We start from the raw sequence: 17,347 nt of genomic DNA on the forward strand, positions 1-17,347 counted from the left end.
CCCTGCAGCTACATATCCTAACATGGGTTGTAACAAGAAAACGCACTCAATGATGTTTATATAAACCGTCAATTAATGGCGTGTCACTCCACTCCCCGCACCATTACACGAATACATGCATATATGGTACCGCAGCGGTAGCTGGGAGCTGGCACCGACCCATCCACCCCACTCCAACAACCACATCACAAAAAGGTGTTTATCGGGACCTAAAGTTCCCATAGGTGGACACACTACCACCCCACCAGGTTGCACACCCTCTGGACCCCATTGATGCACCACGGGGCACCCATGTCCGGTACCTGACCGTACCCCGTCCCCTTCCATAAATGACACGTAGAGTCCGGCACTACCACAGTATTTAGCGATAGCTCAATAGGGCATAGCCTGTAATCACCTGCAATGGGCCTATTCATACGAAAAGATTTATGCCACGATCTCAGGGGTTGTTATATGGTATAATGAAAAATGCTACCTATAGGTTTAAAGTACAGAGCGTATTACCGAAATGTCGCACCTTCCCCCGAACTCCTGTACATAGCACACTGGAGTATGTTACGATAGTAGAACCCGGTAACAGACTCTACCCTACTGACAACCCCAACTCACGGCCATACAAATGCTACGATTGTTGCCCTAGGGGGCCCAGTTGAAAGTACGACAATGAATAAGGACCGCACGCCCTTAAGTTTACTCTACCACACCCATTGGTTGGCGACACTCTCAACCAAATGAGGGTACTCCTAAGCTCAATAAATCAGGCCAAGCATATTGAATACAGACATATTGGTGTTTAAAGCTCCATAGGTCGTGGTATGTAATTTGGCGGGAGGGGACCGGCTAGACTCCAGCTTTTCATAGACAAGCGTCCACTGCAATAAGGAATGGGGAAAAAAAAAAAAAAAAAAAAAACCTATGCAGAAACGTTACATGAATATCTCCCACTAGTAGACGCAGTTACGCCCCAACACCCTACCATATATTAAAGAGGTGACCACGATAGTCCTCCTAATATCCTGGTGCCGAACTACAAGGCATTACAATATCGATCTAATACCTCCCCTGCACATACAAATGTGCTGAAATTTCATCCTCCACCACCACTATGGTGGAGCGAGTCTACCCCACACGTTCCCATAACAGGATGGTCACTGGAATTGAACAGGTTAATATTCCAGCCCATCCATGGGTAAACTCTCATGGAAGAGAGTTTGGTTTATTCTTTATTTGTATAATGTATGTTTTTGTTTATGTTTCCCTATGTTATTCCCTCCTCTTTACCCCCCACAGCCTGCACTCGATTTACTTCCCTGGTAGTCAAATACCAACTGGTTCTTGGAGAATCACATACGCTCGACATCACACAGGTCTCACACCACTCCACAGCCTATGCTGGACCCAACACACGGCACCACAAGTCTCACAGCAACAACACCAATACATCGACCCCCCATCTCCCGACTAATGGCACACCTATTCAAATGTCTCTCCATGAACGTCAATGGCTTAAATAGCCCGTTCAAGAGACACTCGGCGATGAGAGAAATACACAATTCCAAAGCAGCCATTGTTTGTCTTCAGGAAACTCACCTTTGTATAAGAAAGCCTCCGAAATTCAGCCCTCCTTGTTATCCACAAATATACCATGCGCTCTCGCCCCACAAGTCTAGGGGTGTCTCTATACTATTCCACCAAGACTGGGTATTTCAACAGTCTGCAATATATCAGGATACACAAGGCAGACTATTAATTTTAGTAGGTACACTGAATGGGATTATGGTGACAATAGCCTCCCTTTATGCCCCCAATGAAGCTCAAACCCCCTTCCTGCACAAGGCGCTCAACAAAGTGGAAAGCCTCAGGCAAGGCCATACCATTATTTGCGGGGATTTTAACTGCACTTTAGACCCCAAATTGGATATCCAAAGAACTCACAACAAGCAGCCTTCACACCAAGCCACATCCCTTAGCCGCAAATTGTCCACACTCTTCCACACGCACAACCTTTATGACACTTGGCGCAATTTATTCCCGAGCGGAAAAGACTACACATATTTCTCACACGTACACCACGCATATTCGCGTATTGACATGTGTATAGTAGACAACATGACACTTCAAAACGTAGTAGATGTAGAGATTGGCACTAGAACATGGTCGGACCATGCCCCGGTCATCACCACGTTCAAAACCTTATACCCAGTGAGAGGCAGGAGTACGTGGAGGTTATATGACTCCCTTCTAAACGATGTCCCACTATCATGCAAAATAACCAATACTATCAAACTATTCTACGAAGACCATGCTACAGATGGGACGGATGTCCCAACACAATGGCTGGCCCTCAAAGCGGTAATGAGAGGTCTACTCATACAAGCGGGGGCAACACGCAAAAAGAGAACCAACCAAACCAGGGAGCGCCTGTTAGAGGAACTCAAACAAACCGAGACTAAAAACAAACATAACCCCTCTAAAAAATTAACCGCCTTAAGTAACCGAATAAAAACAGAACTACATGCCATGTCCCTACACGCTATGGAACAGACCATGCGCAAATTAAACTTAACTCACTACATGCAGGGCAACAAGGCCGGCAAACTATTGGCACGCCGACTGAAGTCCCGCAGCCTACAATCCAAACTCCCATACATGACTTCATCAAGCAACACAAAACTCTATAACCCTCAAGACATAGTGGAGGAACTGGCATCCTACTACGATTCACTTTATAACCTTGGTAGTGCAGAGAACATCCACCAGCCCTCTAGCTCGGAAATTCGAGATTTCCTCGGACTAGTAGACCTCCCCTCCCTAACAGACACACAAAAAACCTCCCTGCTGGCACCATTCACGGAAGATGAAATACTCCAAACCATTAAAACACTTCCCAAACACAAAGCACCGGGACCTGACGGTTTCTCAAACTCCTTCTACATTAAAATGGCCACACACCTCATACCCCATCTTACAACCCTATTCAACCACATCAAAGACACGGGGAACATCCCGACTGAGATGCCCCTAGCTCATGTCGTAACTTTGCCAAAACCTGGGAAACCCCCCACAGAATGTGCCAACCTGAGGCCAATCTCATTATTAAACGCAGACACCAAATTGTATGCGAAACTCCTGGCGACACGTATAAAGCCAATGCTACAAGATCTAGTCTCCTCTGAACAGGCAGGATTTGTCCCATCTCGACAGCCAGGAGATAACACGCGACACTTCCTGAATTTAATTCAATGGGCGCATACTTCCCAACAACAGGGCTTACTGCTGGCACTTGACGCTGAGAAAGCGTTCGACCGCCTACATTGGGGGTACATGACAGCAGTACTGACAAAACTAGGGTTTCCTGAACCATTTCAAAAAAGCATATTAGCTCTATACTCAAACCCCACAGCCAAAGTTTATAACACCGGGTTTCTCTCAAGGCCGTTCCCAATAACCAATGGCACAAGACAAGGCTGCCCCCTCTCCCCGTTGATCTTTATATTATGCTTGGAACCGCTGATCACACATATAAAACGAATGAACGACATCAAAGGGATCCATACCCCCTTAGGACCCATGAAAATTGCACTGTTTGCAGATGACATTTTACTGTTTATTACTGAACCATCTCAATCCCTCCCTCATCTCCTAAACTTATTAGACAACTACGGCAAAGTGTCATACTACAAAAACAACGCAAAGAAATTGCAGGCTTTAGCGATTCGTATGCCACACAACGAACTGCTATCCCTCCGAGCCAAATACCCCTTCGACTGGCGTAAATCCTCAATCTCATACCTGGGCATCCAGTTGCCCACTTCACTCTCCTTAGTCACTAAAGTAAATCACAACCCCCTTATGCAAAAATTGGACCTCCAACTCAAACAGTGGGACGACAAAGGAGCCTCATGGCTGGGTCGCATAAGCACAGTTAAAATGATGATATTACCACATATCCTATACCTCTTCCGCACCCTCCCAATAGCGATCCCAAACATGATCATAAAAAGACTCCAATCCACAATTAACGCTCACATATGGAAGAGGAAACCTCCACGAATTACACAAAGATTAACATGGAGGCCATTCTCAGACGGGGGTCTTGGCATACCAAACATACAGCTATACTATAGGGCAGCAATCCTGGCACAGGGCATATCGATTCTAGAAAATAAAACACCTCCCTTATGGTTAGCATTGGAAAACGCCTGCATGCCAAGAAAAACGGTGGCCGATGCCCTATGGGCGCGCCAAGAACAACAAATGAAAAACACCTCTATACTACCCCCAACGGCGAATTTACTTCGCATATGGGATCAGGCACTGCTCCACCTAGACATCAGGAAAGACCTTCTGTACGTAGCGCCCCTAAAGATACTCACTCACCACACACCAGACTTGAATCTTGATTTGTGGACAAGGCACGGCATCTACCGTATCAGCACCCTTTTTAACAAGGAGGGCATAATACCATATCCAATACTACAGCAATCCTTTAACCTACCATCTAGGGAACTATTTACATTCCTTCGCATAAAGAATATCCTACAACTTCACAAATTGCATAGAATCAGGTCCACACAAACACCACCATTTGTTCTCAAATGCCTAGGCAAACTACAAAACGCCAAAACACTTTCCCTATGTTATAACTCCCTCATGAACGCAGGGACTAAAGATACGCCCTCTTACATGAAAGCTTGGGAGAAAGACCTGAACATACAGGTAGACCAAGCCGCTTGGACGACAACACTGGGCCAGGTAAAGAGAGCTACACATAGCATAAGCCACAGGGAAGCGTTCTGCAAACTAGTGATGAGGTGGTATCTAGTGCCCGCACGCTTAGCACATATCTACCAGAGTGCCTCCCCAACATGTTGGAGGTGTCACACTGAAATTGGCACACTCCTCCATATGTTCTGGTCCTGCTCGATCATAGAGAAATTCTGGTCAGAGGTGGAAATACTTCTAGTACAGAAGTTACACATAACTGTCCCAAAGTCACCGGAAAGCTACCTCCTACATATCCTCCCACACTCTCTTAGGGAAGACGAAATACACATATTCACCCATTGCCTCATAGCGGCAAAAATAGCGGTAGCCTATAGATGGAAAACACCACAAAGCCCTAACCTCTCAGAGGTCATCACTCGCATTGATACGACGAGTAGGTATGAACAGATGGCCAGCCGCCTTGACAATAGGGAACATACATACTCTGCACGTTGGCACAGATGGGTTCAATTCAGAGCTCAACAGGAGCCTTCCGAGGGCATACCACCACACACCAGTAGCTAGTCGCTCTACAGGTGGATCTCTACCCCGAACTGGGCAGACGAATCTCCTTCACTTACAGAATATGTTGTTTAAGTCTTAACTGCATGTATTGATCTGCCCACAGATTTAAGGATTAATGTCACAATATCTGTTACTGTTACAATATTTGTCTTGTAATATATTTACATGTTTTGGACTCGATTGGTGCCTCCTGCAACGGTTCGCACACACTCTGAATTCTTGATCTGCGTTATCAAGAATCAATGTTGGTCTTAATATATGGCTGTATCCCCCCCCCCCCCTTCTTTCTTTCTGTACCCCAATATCTCCCATTTTATGTTGAATATGAGGAAAAATGTCAATAAAAATCTAGACATTGAAAAAAAACAACTTAAAAACAAGAGACTAATGTGCTGTCACATTTGCCAATAACTCTGTTTATGAATAATGATATAAGTGTCTCTAAAATAAAGAATTCAAAATCAAAAAAGAATTTAAAAAAACAAAAGCCTATTTCTGGGGGCGGGGCCTGTCTGCCAAGCTAACCAGCCACATGCAGAGTGAGCTCTGATCGAGAATCTCTGAAATTACTCTAAAATTTACTTTTCATAGCAAAAAATGGCAATCCATGAGCTGGAGACAGCCTACAAGCAGCTCTGCTTCAACTGAGGGTGAGAGTGAGGGAGAGGCGGCCATTCTCCCCACTAGCCCTCCTGCTGGAACAAGCTGACACAGTAGGGGAACCCGGTCCCCCTCTGCTGATGATGGTTATTCCAGCCCCATCACCCCAGCTACACTCACCAGTCGCTGGTAGACTTGTTGCCCTACACAAGCACATGCTGCGGCATAAACCTTGCCCCCTCAACCGACCCAAGATGGCGGATGCTGGGCCCTTCACTTCACCATGAGGCCTGACAGAGTTGACCCTAACAAAGCTGGACATAATCTTTGAAGACTTCTGGCGAAAGCTCGAGGAGAGGCAATGAGGGGCAAACTTGCTAAACCACTCAACTCCTGCAACTCAGCAGTCCATGCCGATCACTCCGAGTTGGAGCAGTATCGCACTCAGGCGCCGGAGGAGAAAACTATCCAGGAGCTCCAGGGGTTAAGCCTGCTCGCAGAGCCCCCCCACAGAACCCCTCTCCCAATAGAGGACTCCAACAGCCCCACCATGGCCCAAGCTCTTGTGACGATCGGGGCTCATAGAATCACCAGGATATTGCCTTTATGAGAGTTGGTGGCATTGGAGCAGGATAGTGGCGGCGGGATATGGAACCCACGGAGATTCTGGACATCCTGTACACCCCATGTCTGGTCTGGAAAGGGATGGTTTGAAGTGGCCCACATGCAGCATCGGCTGACTCTCTGATTTTACCTGACTGCTGCTCCCAAGCTGATACCTGAGCAAATGCACCTGTTGACAACCCTAGCTACTCTCTTGATTGCACTTCAACCTTGCCGCACAGAGGACTCGGCTGATCCGGGCAGTGGGACATATTGTGCCTCACAACTGGGGTTCAAACTGGCGCCTGCCTTGTCTTTGTTATTTAATGATAGATGCCCGGTTAATGTTAAATGTATCTCTTATAATCCTATGCTACCATGGCTTTGATCACTACATGCTTCTATGTGGCCACATCCTATACATGTCGAGGCAACCAATGGGTTAAACCTGCTTGTCACACTATACATGAACAACCAACCTGCTTCCTCTATGTCAAAGCTTTCATGCATACACACCATGTTTAACTACTAGTGGAGCATTATACTTAGCTTGTTGTATTACTGTTTATGCTAAAGGATAGTCAAGCATGTTACTCTATATCATTCTGTACCTAACCAGACCTAAACGTATTTCTCATACAGCATATTCGTATTCTACATAAATACTAAAACGTGCAGACTCTTCACAAAACTAACCAACTGTTATATTATGTTGTTTATTGATCTTGCATGTACGTGTGGGGCATTGCAAGATAATTAATGTTATAAAAATGTTATAAAAAGGCAATTTTTTTGAGAAATAGGTACATAAAGAAATTGGTCAAGATACACTAGGAAAATGATGTGTCCAACTAGGTATGACTCATAAAAGGACCCCTAAACAAATCAATAAAAACCTTGAATTAATCTTTAATTAAACTGAATGCCGACCCTTGGGTTAAGTTTAAGAGTTTGTATGAGAAGTCCCTCTAAAATTTGTCTTTGAGTGTAGATGGGAGAACATTTATTGGGATGGAATAACCTGATTGGGCCTTTCTGGAAAAGTTTGTGAAATGAAAACTAAATGTTCTTTGCCCCTTCACTCCAAAACATGTAGAGAAATAGAAACAATGCAAAGTGAGTGACTGACTGAATGAAATAATTTAATGAAACTGTTCATTACAATCTCTTCATTAAGTGGCTAAAATAATGTAGGATATTTTTTTTGTTTTATTGCCTCCCCTCTTTTTTTTTTTTATTAGATTTATAAAGCATGCACAGCTTAGAATTAAACTCAATTACTATGAAAATTCCATTATATTTTGAATACATACTACACCAATTGTAGTTGCCATGCATGGGTGTAAAATTAGCTTTTTGTAGTAGTGTAGTATCTAGGATTTATTTAGTTACATTTCATTGTATTACAAACATCTTAACATTTAAATATTGTAGTATTTAAATCTTTCGAAAAAAATCCCATTGGGATATATCCATACTATATCATCGAATTTCAATATTAAATGTGCTATCCAGTTCAAACACATATAAAGTATATAGCATATGGTATCAGAATGGAGAACATCACTGTTCTTGAGAAGGGTTTTGTTGTCGTTCAGAATTCAAATCATAAATAGACAGTGCAAGTTCAGAGCAATCTTCGTACACTAGGATAAATTGTGTGCCTGGTAATGGCAAATGTCAGGAGAAAATCTGGTTGAAGACAATGTGATTACAGTAGTTAAATTACACTATATTTCAAAATGATTGCGGCCAATTCTTCAGCAGAAGTGCATAGAGAACACTAACCATTTAATTTCTGGTGCTCCTAGAAATGATATCACTAATATAATATATACAGTTTCCATGGCCACTTTGGTGGGATCTATTACAAGAATATAGAGCACAAGTAATGGCTTTTCGGATTACAAATTTTTTAGAACAATAATACACATTCTATGTTGTACTGTATGCTTCAATTTCAAAATCATTAAAAAAGAAAAGACATAGTAGAAAAGCTTTTACTATGCTTCATAAAAAAAGGTTTTGTATGTTATTTTTCCTTTCAAAACTAATCGAAATCAAATCGTACAATGCAAAGGAATAATAGCAGGCCAGGCAACATATTATTACGATCCTGTTCCAGACTGGGACTAGAATTGTTACTTTCTTTTTCTTTTCTTTTTAATTCTTTATTTTGTTCGTGCATGAGTTGAACATGTGAAATTGCACTGCCACAACGGCTGGTGCAACCAGGTTTGTATTCACGTTTAAACATATGACATTAAAGAGAAATCATTGCACTTTTTTTTTTTTTTTTTGATCGATAAGTACACAGGGTTTTGTCTGTAGCTTCATATATATTATGCTAGACAATGAAAGACAGAATCCCAGCTTACATATACGTTCTCCCTAGTGGTCTCAGTGAGAAGTTGCAGCTGGCTAGGACCTTGCATTTCCCAACTAATCTACACATTCCTCTCCTGGTATCTGACTACACATGTGTATGCACAGGGTTTAGGTCTTGTTCCCACTACTGGTTTGCAATGAGTTACGCTAAGTTGGGTAATATGATGTACTTAGTGGGATAATAGTATGTACTTAGTGGGATAATATTATGTACTTAGAAGTCCTTTAGCATGACTATTCTTGCATATGTATATTTAAACAAAAAATATGATTGGAACAGCACTATCGCTGACTTTTTGCATGTATGCCTACTGAGTGCTGTACAGTATTAATGACCATGAGAGTACATTATAGGGTAAGGTACATGCTGGATCTAGGCATGTTGCTTCCAGGAGGATATCACCATGGTTGATCGAGACTACTGGCGATGTCCCTGAAGGAAGGGACCGGCACCATGGTGGTCTTGGAACCGCACAGAAGGGATCAGTCTTATGGTTAGCCGATGCCTGCTCTGCTATGTTGGTGAAGCAGGGAGTTAGTGTACATCGGGTCAGGAATCTGGGCACAGTCCATATCCAGGGTTGCTGGGCGGGAGGCTCTTTACGGTGGATGAGGAGAGGGTGCCTTTTTGGTCTGGGTGTCAGCTCCCTGGGTCTTTGTATGAGCATACAACGTCGGGTGGTCGCTGGTGACAGGTGCTGTGGTGTTGCCGCTTACTTGGCTTTTCCCCTCCTCCGTCTCCATCTGCAACAGTGATGCCGCGCATGGTCTCCGCCATCTTGGGTTTGGGCCCTGTGCCTGTGTGATGGCTGGGCGTCGGTGCCGGATCTTTGCTGCCGCGCTGTGAGTACGGTCATGGGGCGAGGACCGGGATCACCCCCCCGGTCCAGAGGGGGGGGGAAACAGGGCCGGGTCCGCGGTGAGTCGAAGTGCCGTTCAGGCTCCGTTAGGCAGGATAGTGGGGTGGCGGCCGTCCACCCCGCTCACCGCCGGCGAAGTTCCCGCTGTGAGTCGCGGAGATCTCACCTCCGAGGGACTGAAACTCCAGGAGCCAGCCTCTCCTCGGATCCGGTAGCCTTTGTGCGTCTTGGGTCGCAGTGGTAGGTAGCTGTGAGTGCTGCATAGCTGAAATTACTAGCTTAATCGTTGTGTTTTGCAGGAGCCGAGCTTTCCTGCGACCGACCATTTTGGCGGCCCGGCCCCGCCCCCCGTTACTTTCTTTTTCAAGCTACAATCGGGGATAAGATAAGTGGGAGTTTGGTGTTAAAATGATGACAGGGCAGGGAGGCATTGGCTGGATATAATAATTCCAAATGAAGAAGGCGTGGATCACGAGTTGGGTATAATAATTGAGGGAGGCTAAAGTCAGGTAATATGAGCAAAGTAATTGATTAGATGTAGGGAAGATTGAGGCTAAATTGGAATGATGATAACTTAAGAGGCAGGTTTGGATATGATGATGACTAGAGAGGGTTACATGCATAATAGTAAAGGAGTGCAATATTACAAGGCAGGGTAGGAAGCATGAAAATGGTGGATAGGGTGAGAGGTATATGCATCACTGTGACTTTGACATTTGCATAACACATTTCCCATGCCTATCTAAAGTCTTGAGACAGTCAGTCAACAAGCAATGTTTTTCCCATATATGTTTATAGTTAAGTGTGCAAACGTGTATTTGAGACATTTCTCATTGCATGTGCCTATAATATCCACACCTACGAGCCACTATTTCCCTATTTAATTATACACTTTTACATGTACATTCCAAACAAATCACAAAAGCAAGTAACACTGAAATATCTGTTTTATTAAAATGCATACAGTCAATCACTCACAATGTATAGTGAGAAACATAAAACATACAATACAGCTTTAACGTCCTGGGAGCTTCAACATATCTATCTTTCATTAGCCAATAAGGGTATCTCATCAAATGTTTTGCTTTTTTCTCTAAAAATGGGAAGCAGCTGCAGGAGTAATTACATTTAAAAAGGGGGATTTTCAAACCTCGATTGTGAGAAAGTCAGTGGACAATTGATATCCTACTTACCCATTTTAACCTTTCATTATTTGAAAACACCCTTTTTCAAATTAAAGGGACACTATAGTCACCCAGACCACTTCAGCTCAATGAAGTGGTCTGGGTGCCAGGTACCCCAGGTTTTAACCCTTCAGATGTCAACATAGCAGTTTCAGAGAAACTGCTATGTTTACATTGCAGGGTTAATCCAACCTCTAGCGACTGTCTTCCTGATAGCCGCTAGAGGTGCTTCTGCGACGCTGGATGCGAAATTCGCATTCAGCATGCAGAACGTTCATAGGAAAGCATTGAGAAACGCTTTCCTATGGACTGCTTGAATGCGTGCGCGGCTCTTGCCGTGCATGCGAATTCTGCTCCACTTGGGAGCCAATGTCAGAGGGGGAGGAGAGGTCACCAGCGCCGAAGGAGCCCTGTGCTGGATTAAGGTAAGTAACTGAAGGAGTTTTAACCCCTTCAGCGCAAAGGGGGGGGGGGGGGAGCGGGGGGAGGGGGCTAAGGATTCTATAGTGCCAGGAAAACGAGTTTGTTTTCCTGATGCTATAGTAATCCCTTAAATGTCTCCTCATATTTGTAACATATTTATAAGCTCACATTTGTAACTTTCACTCTGCACATGAAATGTTACTACTGACGTGTATTTTTTATATGGCTGTTTATAGTTACGTGCTATAAATTTAGTGGTAGATTTAGATAGGCTCTAAAAAAAAAGCAGTATAGTTGTTTGTTTGGGAAGATGCGACCTGTTATTTTTTTTTTTTACCAGAAAAATGTTATACTGTAATGCTATTTGCTTTGATTTGATCAGATTTGGGATAATTATTATAGATAAAATTCCATATTGCCCATGCTTAGATTAGATTATTTCCAGGCACACTTAAATTGCAATCTATCTTTTTGATAATTAGCCAACTTTTCTAATTTAAGATTCAAAGTAACAGTGACTGACTTGCTCTTGTTAGTTCTACATATGCGTCTATGTAAGCATTACAGACTATGCATCTGTACTGGAAAGGGAATATTTTATTAAAGATATAGTGGATGAAGAAATGTGTACAATGTGCTGTCGAAATGAAATAGTTCAAGTTTAATGCATATATAGATTAGATCATCTAAGCATATCTCTTAGATAATTACTTTAACATCTTTGTAATAGCTTAAAGTATGACATATACTGTATTATATACCATTCTAACCTATTTTAGTTAATAGCTTTGCTAAAGTCGATACAGCCAATGTAATTTTAAAAGACCCTCAAGTCACTTTCCTCTGAATGACATCATATAGAATGTAAGCTCGATTGAGCAGGGTCCTCTTCAACCTATTGTTCCTGTAAGTTTATTTGTAATTGTCCTATTTATAGTTAAATCCCCTCTCATAATATTGTAAAGGGCTACGGAATCTGTTGGCGCTATATAAATGGCAATAATAATAAATAATAATAATATTATTATCATATATAGAGAAATTAATTAATATGTCAAGTTAGAGAACAATAGCTAATTTAAAAAGGGAATAGATTTACGAGTAGAGTATACAAGGTCTTAACAATGTGGTCAAATATACAAACTGATAACTGGCTATTGGTTAAGTATATTATAATTACATATTTTTCCTACACAAAATGTGGAAGGAATGTCTACTGTATATAAATTTTAGCTCTTTTTAAAACATTTTTTTTTTTTATATTTTTAATTTTTGTTGTGCAAAAATTTGACAGACATACTTGTTTTGCCAGACAGCAAACACAGGTATTTCAAAGGCATAGTACTGTGATATATAAGAGAACTGCACACTTTTTAAAGGGATTCCCAAGTGCCAGGTAAACAAACCTGTTTTACTGGCACTAGAGAATCCTAGAGTGCCCCCCTCCCTCCTGCCTCCTATCCCAAGTCGCTGAAGAGGGTAAAACCCTTTCAGACACTTACTTGAATCCAGTGCCGATGTCCCTCGGTGCTGGGTTAGGCTCTGCACATGCTCCTCAGATGTCGGCGGGGGTCCTTAGAATGCTTTCCTATGGGGATTCCAGCGATGCCGGAGGTCCTCATGCTTAGCGTGAGGATGTCCAGTGTCGTTTTGGTGACCAAAAGTCCCTCTACGACACTGAAAGTCCCTCTAGTGGCTATCTGGTAGACAGCCACTAGAGGCGGACTTAACACTGCAAGGTAATTATTGCAGTTTACAAGGGTTAAGGGTGATGGGAGTTGGCACCCAGACCACTTCAATGGGCTTTAACTAACAAACAGGTTAATACAAGTTATGTCAGATAATGGTAAGGCAAGAAGCATGATTGAGACATCTAATGTAGGCTGACATTAACATTGTCAAAGAAGAGAGATTTATACAACATGCTAAACTATGATTAACTCTGGAGTTTGGTAGCTGCTGGGTGCTTAGGTTTAAAACATAGGGAAATAGCATATTTTAAGATGGTGGTTAAGCTAGCATGTCCATCATGAGCCAAACAAATATCTACAGCAGTGGGAGGAATGCCTGCTAGATTGGTTGGTATGGTCTGGGACCTATGCTTCCAAGGAAGGGTCTCACGTGGTTCAATCTGGCTGTTTTGCGGCACTCCAGATATAAGATTAGCTGCTGTCTTGGAATTACAGGGTCTCTGAAGTCATACAGAGTGATGTATAGGGGCACGTTTTTTCAGTGGTGGAGCACAGTTATATAGGTATTGTAATAAGCATGTTTTGGCTTTCCTGTCATGCTAACTGAAAAGGGCAAAACAATCTTACAAAATAAAAATACTAGACATGGTATTAGCTGGTTATGTGCATTAGATAATGTTAAATTAGCTTGACTAGCATATAACCATATCAGTGGCGTACACACAACCCATGGGGCCCCGGTGCGAAAACTGATCTGTGGGCCCCCCCCCCCTGCGCTTACTCTGCGCGGGCTGGGGCCGCAACACATGGCGGCGGGCACCGCGGTATGTACGCCAGTGCATGCATAAACACATACACTTAAAGGACCACTACAGACACCCAGATCAAATCAGCTCAATGAAGTGGTCTGGGTGCCAGGTCTCTCTAGTTTTAACCCTGCAGCTGAAAACATAGCAGTTTCAGAGAAACTGCTATGTTTCACTAATTGTTAATCCAGCCTCTAGTGGCTGTCTCATTGACAGCCGCTAGAGGATTTTCTGCGATTCTCACTGTGAAAATCACAGTGAGAAGACGCTGAACGTCCATAGGAAAGCATTGAGTAATGCTTTCCTATGGGCGGTTTGAATGCGCGCGTGGCTCTTGCCACGCATGTGCATTCGGAGCTGAGAGGCGGATCGGGACTGAGAGATCCCCAGCGCCAAGGGAGCCCGGCGCTGGAGAAAGGTAAGTGTCAGTAAATGTGTGCGTCTGTTCATGAGAGTGTGTGTGTGTCTAAAGCAGACACACACTCAGTGACAGACGCACACAAACATACTCAGTAACAGACACACACACACTAACACACACACTAACACACTCTAACACTAACACACTCACTAACACACACACTAACACAATCACTCACACTAACACACTCACTAACACACACACACTCACTAACACACACACACTCACTAACACACACACACACACTCACTAACACACACACACACTCACTAACACACACACACTCACTAACACTAACACAAACTAACACAAACTAACACTAACACACACTAACTAACACTAACACACTCACTCACACTAACACAATCACTCACACTAACACACTCACACTAACACACTCACACTAACACACTCACACTAACACACTCACACTAACACACTCACTAACACACTCACTAACACACTCACTAACACACACACTAACACACACACTAACACACACACTAACACACACTAACACACACACACACTAACACTAACACAAACTAAAACTAACACACACTAACACACTCACTAACACTAACACACTCACTAACACTAACACTAACACACTCACTCACTAACACACTCACTCACTAACACACTCACTCACTAACACACTCACTCACTAACACTCTCACTAACACACTCACTAACACACTCACTCACTAACACTCTCACTAACACTAACACACTCACTAACACACCCACACACACTCACTAACACACTCACTAACACACTCACTCACTAACACTGTCACTAACACACTCACTAACACTAACACACACACACACTCACTAACACACACTCACTAACACACACTCACTAACACTAACACACACACACACTCACTAACACACACTCACTAACACACACTCACTAACACTCTCAATAACACACTCACTAACACACTCACTCACTAACACTCTCACTAACACTAACACACTCACTAACACACACTCACTAACACTCTCACTAACACTCTCACTAACACTCTCACTAACACACTCACTAACACTCTCACTAACACTCTCACTAACACTCTCACTAACACTCTCACTAACACTCTCACTAACACACTCACTCACTACCACTCTCACTAACACACTCACTAACTAACACACACACACTCACTAACACTAACACACTCACTAACTAACACACACACACTCACTAACACTAACACACTCACTAACACACACTCACTAACACTCTCACTAACACTCTCACTAAACACACTCACACTTTTTTTTGTGTTTTTTTTTTAAATTTAATCCCCCCAGCCTCCTTACCTGTGTGAGAGCTGGGGGGATTCCCTGGGGTCCAGTGGTGTTGCTGGCCCTGCTGTCACCCGGCTGGCGGGCGCGCGAGGGAGCACTGTCCCCTGAATGCTCCCTCTTCAGCTCCCTCGCGCGCCGCGTACTGATACCGGAGCCGGAAGATGACGTCATCTTCTGGCTCCGGTTTCAGTGCGTTGCGCGAGGGAGCTGAAGAGGGAGCACTCAGGGGACAGTGCTCCCTCGCGCGCCCGCCAGCCGGGTGACAGCAGGGCCAGCCTCGGGGGGCCCGGAGGTGGCCGGCTCCTGGGCCCCCCAGCAGAAGAGGCTGCCCCTGTGGGTACATACCGGGTCGCAGGGGCGGCCGGGCCCCCTGGTGGGCCGGGCCCGGTCGCAGCCGCGACCCCTGCGACCCTGGTATGTACGCCACTGAACCATATTGACGATTAGAAGCAGGGCCGGCCTTAGGGGTGTGCGAGGTGTGTGGCCGCACAGGGCGCCATGAAGCTGACACAGCTCACACATAGCCGGCCCGGATAAAAAAAAAAATAAAAATTGTGGTGGGGCTTACCATGCGGCGGGGGCGGGGTTTAATGTGCGGTGGGGCAGAGCTAAAAGTGCCGTGTAACTGCTGCAGGGGAAGCAGGAAGGAGTCCCTGCTTCCCCCAACAACCAGAATCCAGGAGCTGCACTGCCTGTCTGCCTCCACAAGGAACAGAGGTAACTATGTGTGATTGGCTACCTATATGTGTGACTGTGTTTGACTGTCTGCCTGTGTGTGGCTGTCTGCCTGTGTGTGGCTGTCTGCCTGTGTGTGTGACTGCCTGCCCTTTTTTGTGTGTGTGGGTGTGTGACTGTTTGTGTGTTTGACTGTCTGCCTGTGTGTGTGACTGTCTGTGTATTTGACTGTCTGCCAGTGTGTATGACTGTCTGCCTGTGTGTGTGTGTGTGTGTGCGTGACTGTCTGCCTGTGTGTGTGACTGTCTGTGTGTTTGACTGTCTTCCAGTGTGTATGACTGTCTGCCTGTGTGTGTGTGACTGTCTGTGTGTATGACTGTGTCTGTGTGTATGACTGTCTGCCTGTGTGTGTGTGACTGTCTGCCTGTGTGTGCCTGTCTGCCTGTGTGTGCCTGTCTGTGTGTGTGCCTGTCTGTGTGTGTGTGTGTGTGTGTGTGTGTATGTATGTGTGTGACTGCCTATATGTGACTGTCTGGGCCAACTAGATGGGCCGAATGGTTCTTATTTGCCGTCACATTCTATGTTTATAGAATCAGACATATTAGGCAATGGTGATAAGCTATGCATTAGGCGGTTTGTTGCCTTTGCCTAGGCTGGTTAACCAATGCCTATTGATGGCAGACTGTCAACCCTGGGGAACATGAGTCCATCTTTCTGCAGGTGAGGGCACCCCCAGTCCCAGGTGCCCGTGCGCTCTTGATCCAGTAACTGGATCATGGTCTCAAGGCCGTCTCTCTGCTCTTGATCCCTGTTGCCAGATATAAACCCTCTGACGGAGCGGCTTGCAAGTGTAGATTCGGCTCCCTCCTGTGTGCCGTACAGAGAAGCAGCTTCAAGATGATAAAGTTAGTGTTCGGTGGAAATTCAGCTCTTTTGAGACACAGCCAGGGCTCACATTGCAAATAAGGAGAAGAAATTGATTTTTTTTTTCATATTTCCTCTTCCCTTTATGTGTTCTTTATGATGGCTACCAGTTGCAATAAATAGAGTTTTAAAAAAAAATGATTGACAGGGAGCTAAGCAT

The sequence above is a fragment of the Pelobates fuscus genome, chromosome 6, assembly GCF_036172605.1.
Source record: "Pelobates fuscus isolate aPelFus1 chromosome 6, aPelFus1.pri, whole genome shotgun sequence".
Classification (NCBI taxonomy): Eukaryota; Metazoa; Chordata; class Amphibia; order Anura; family Pelobatidae; genus Pelobates; species Pelobates fuscus.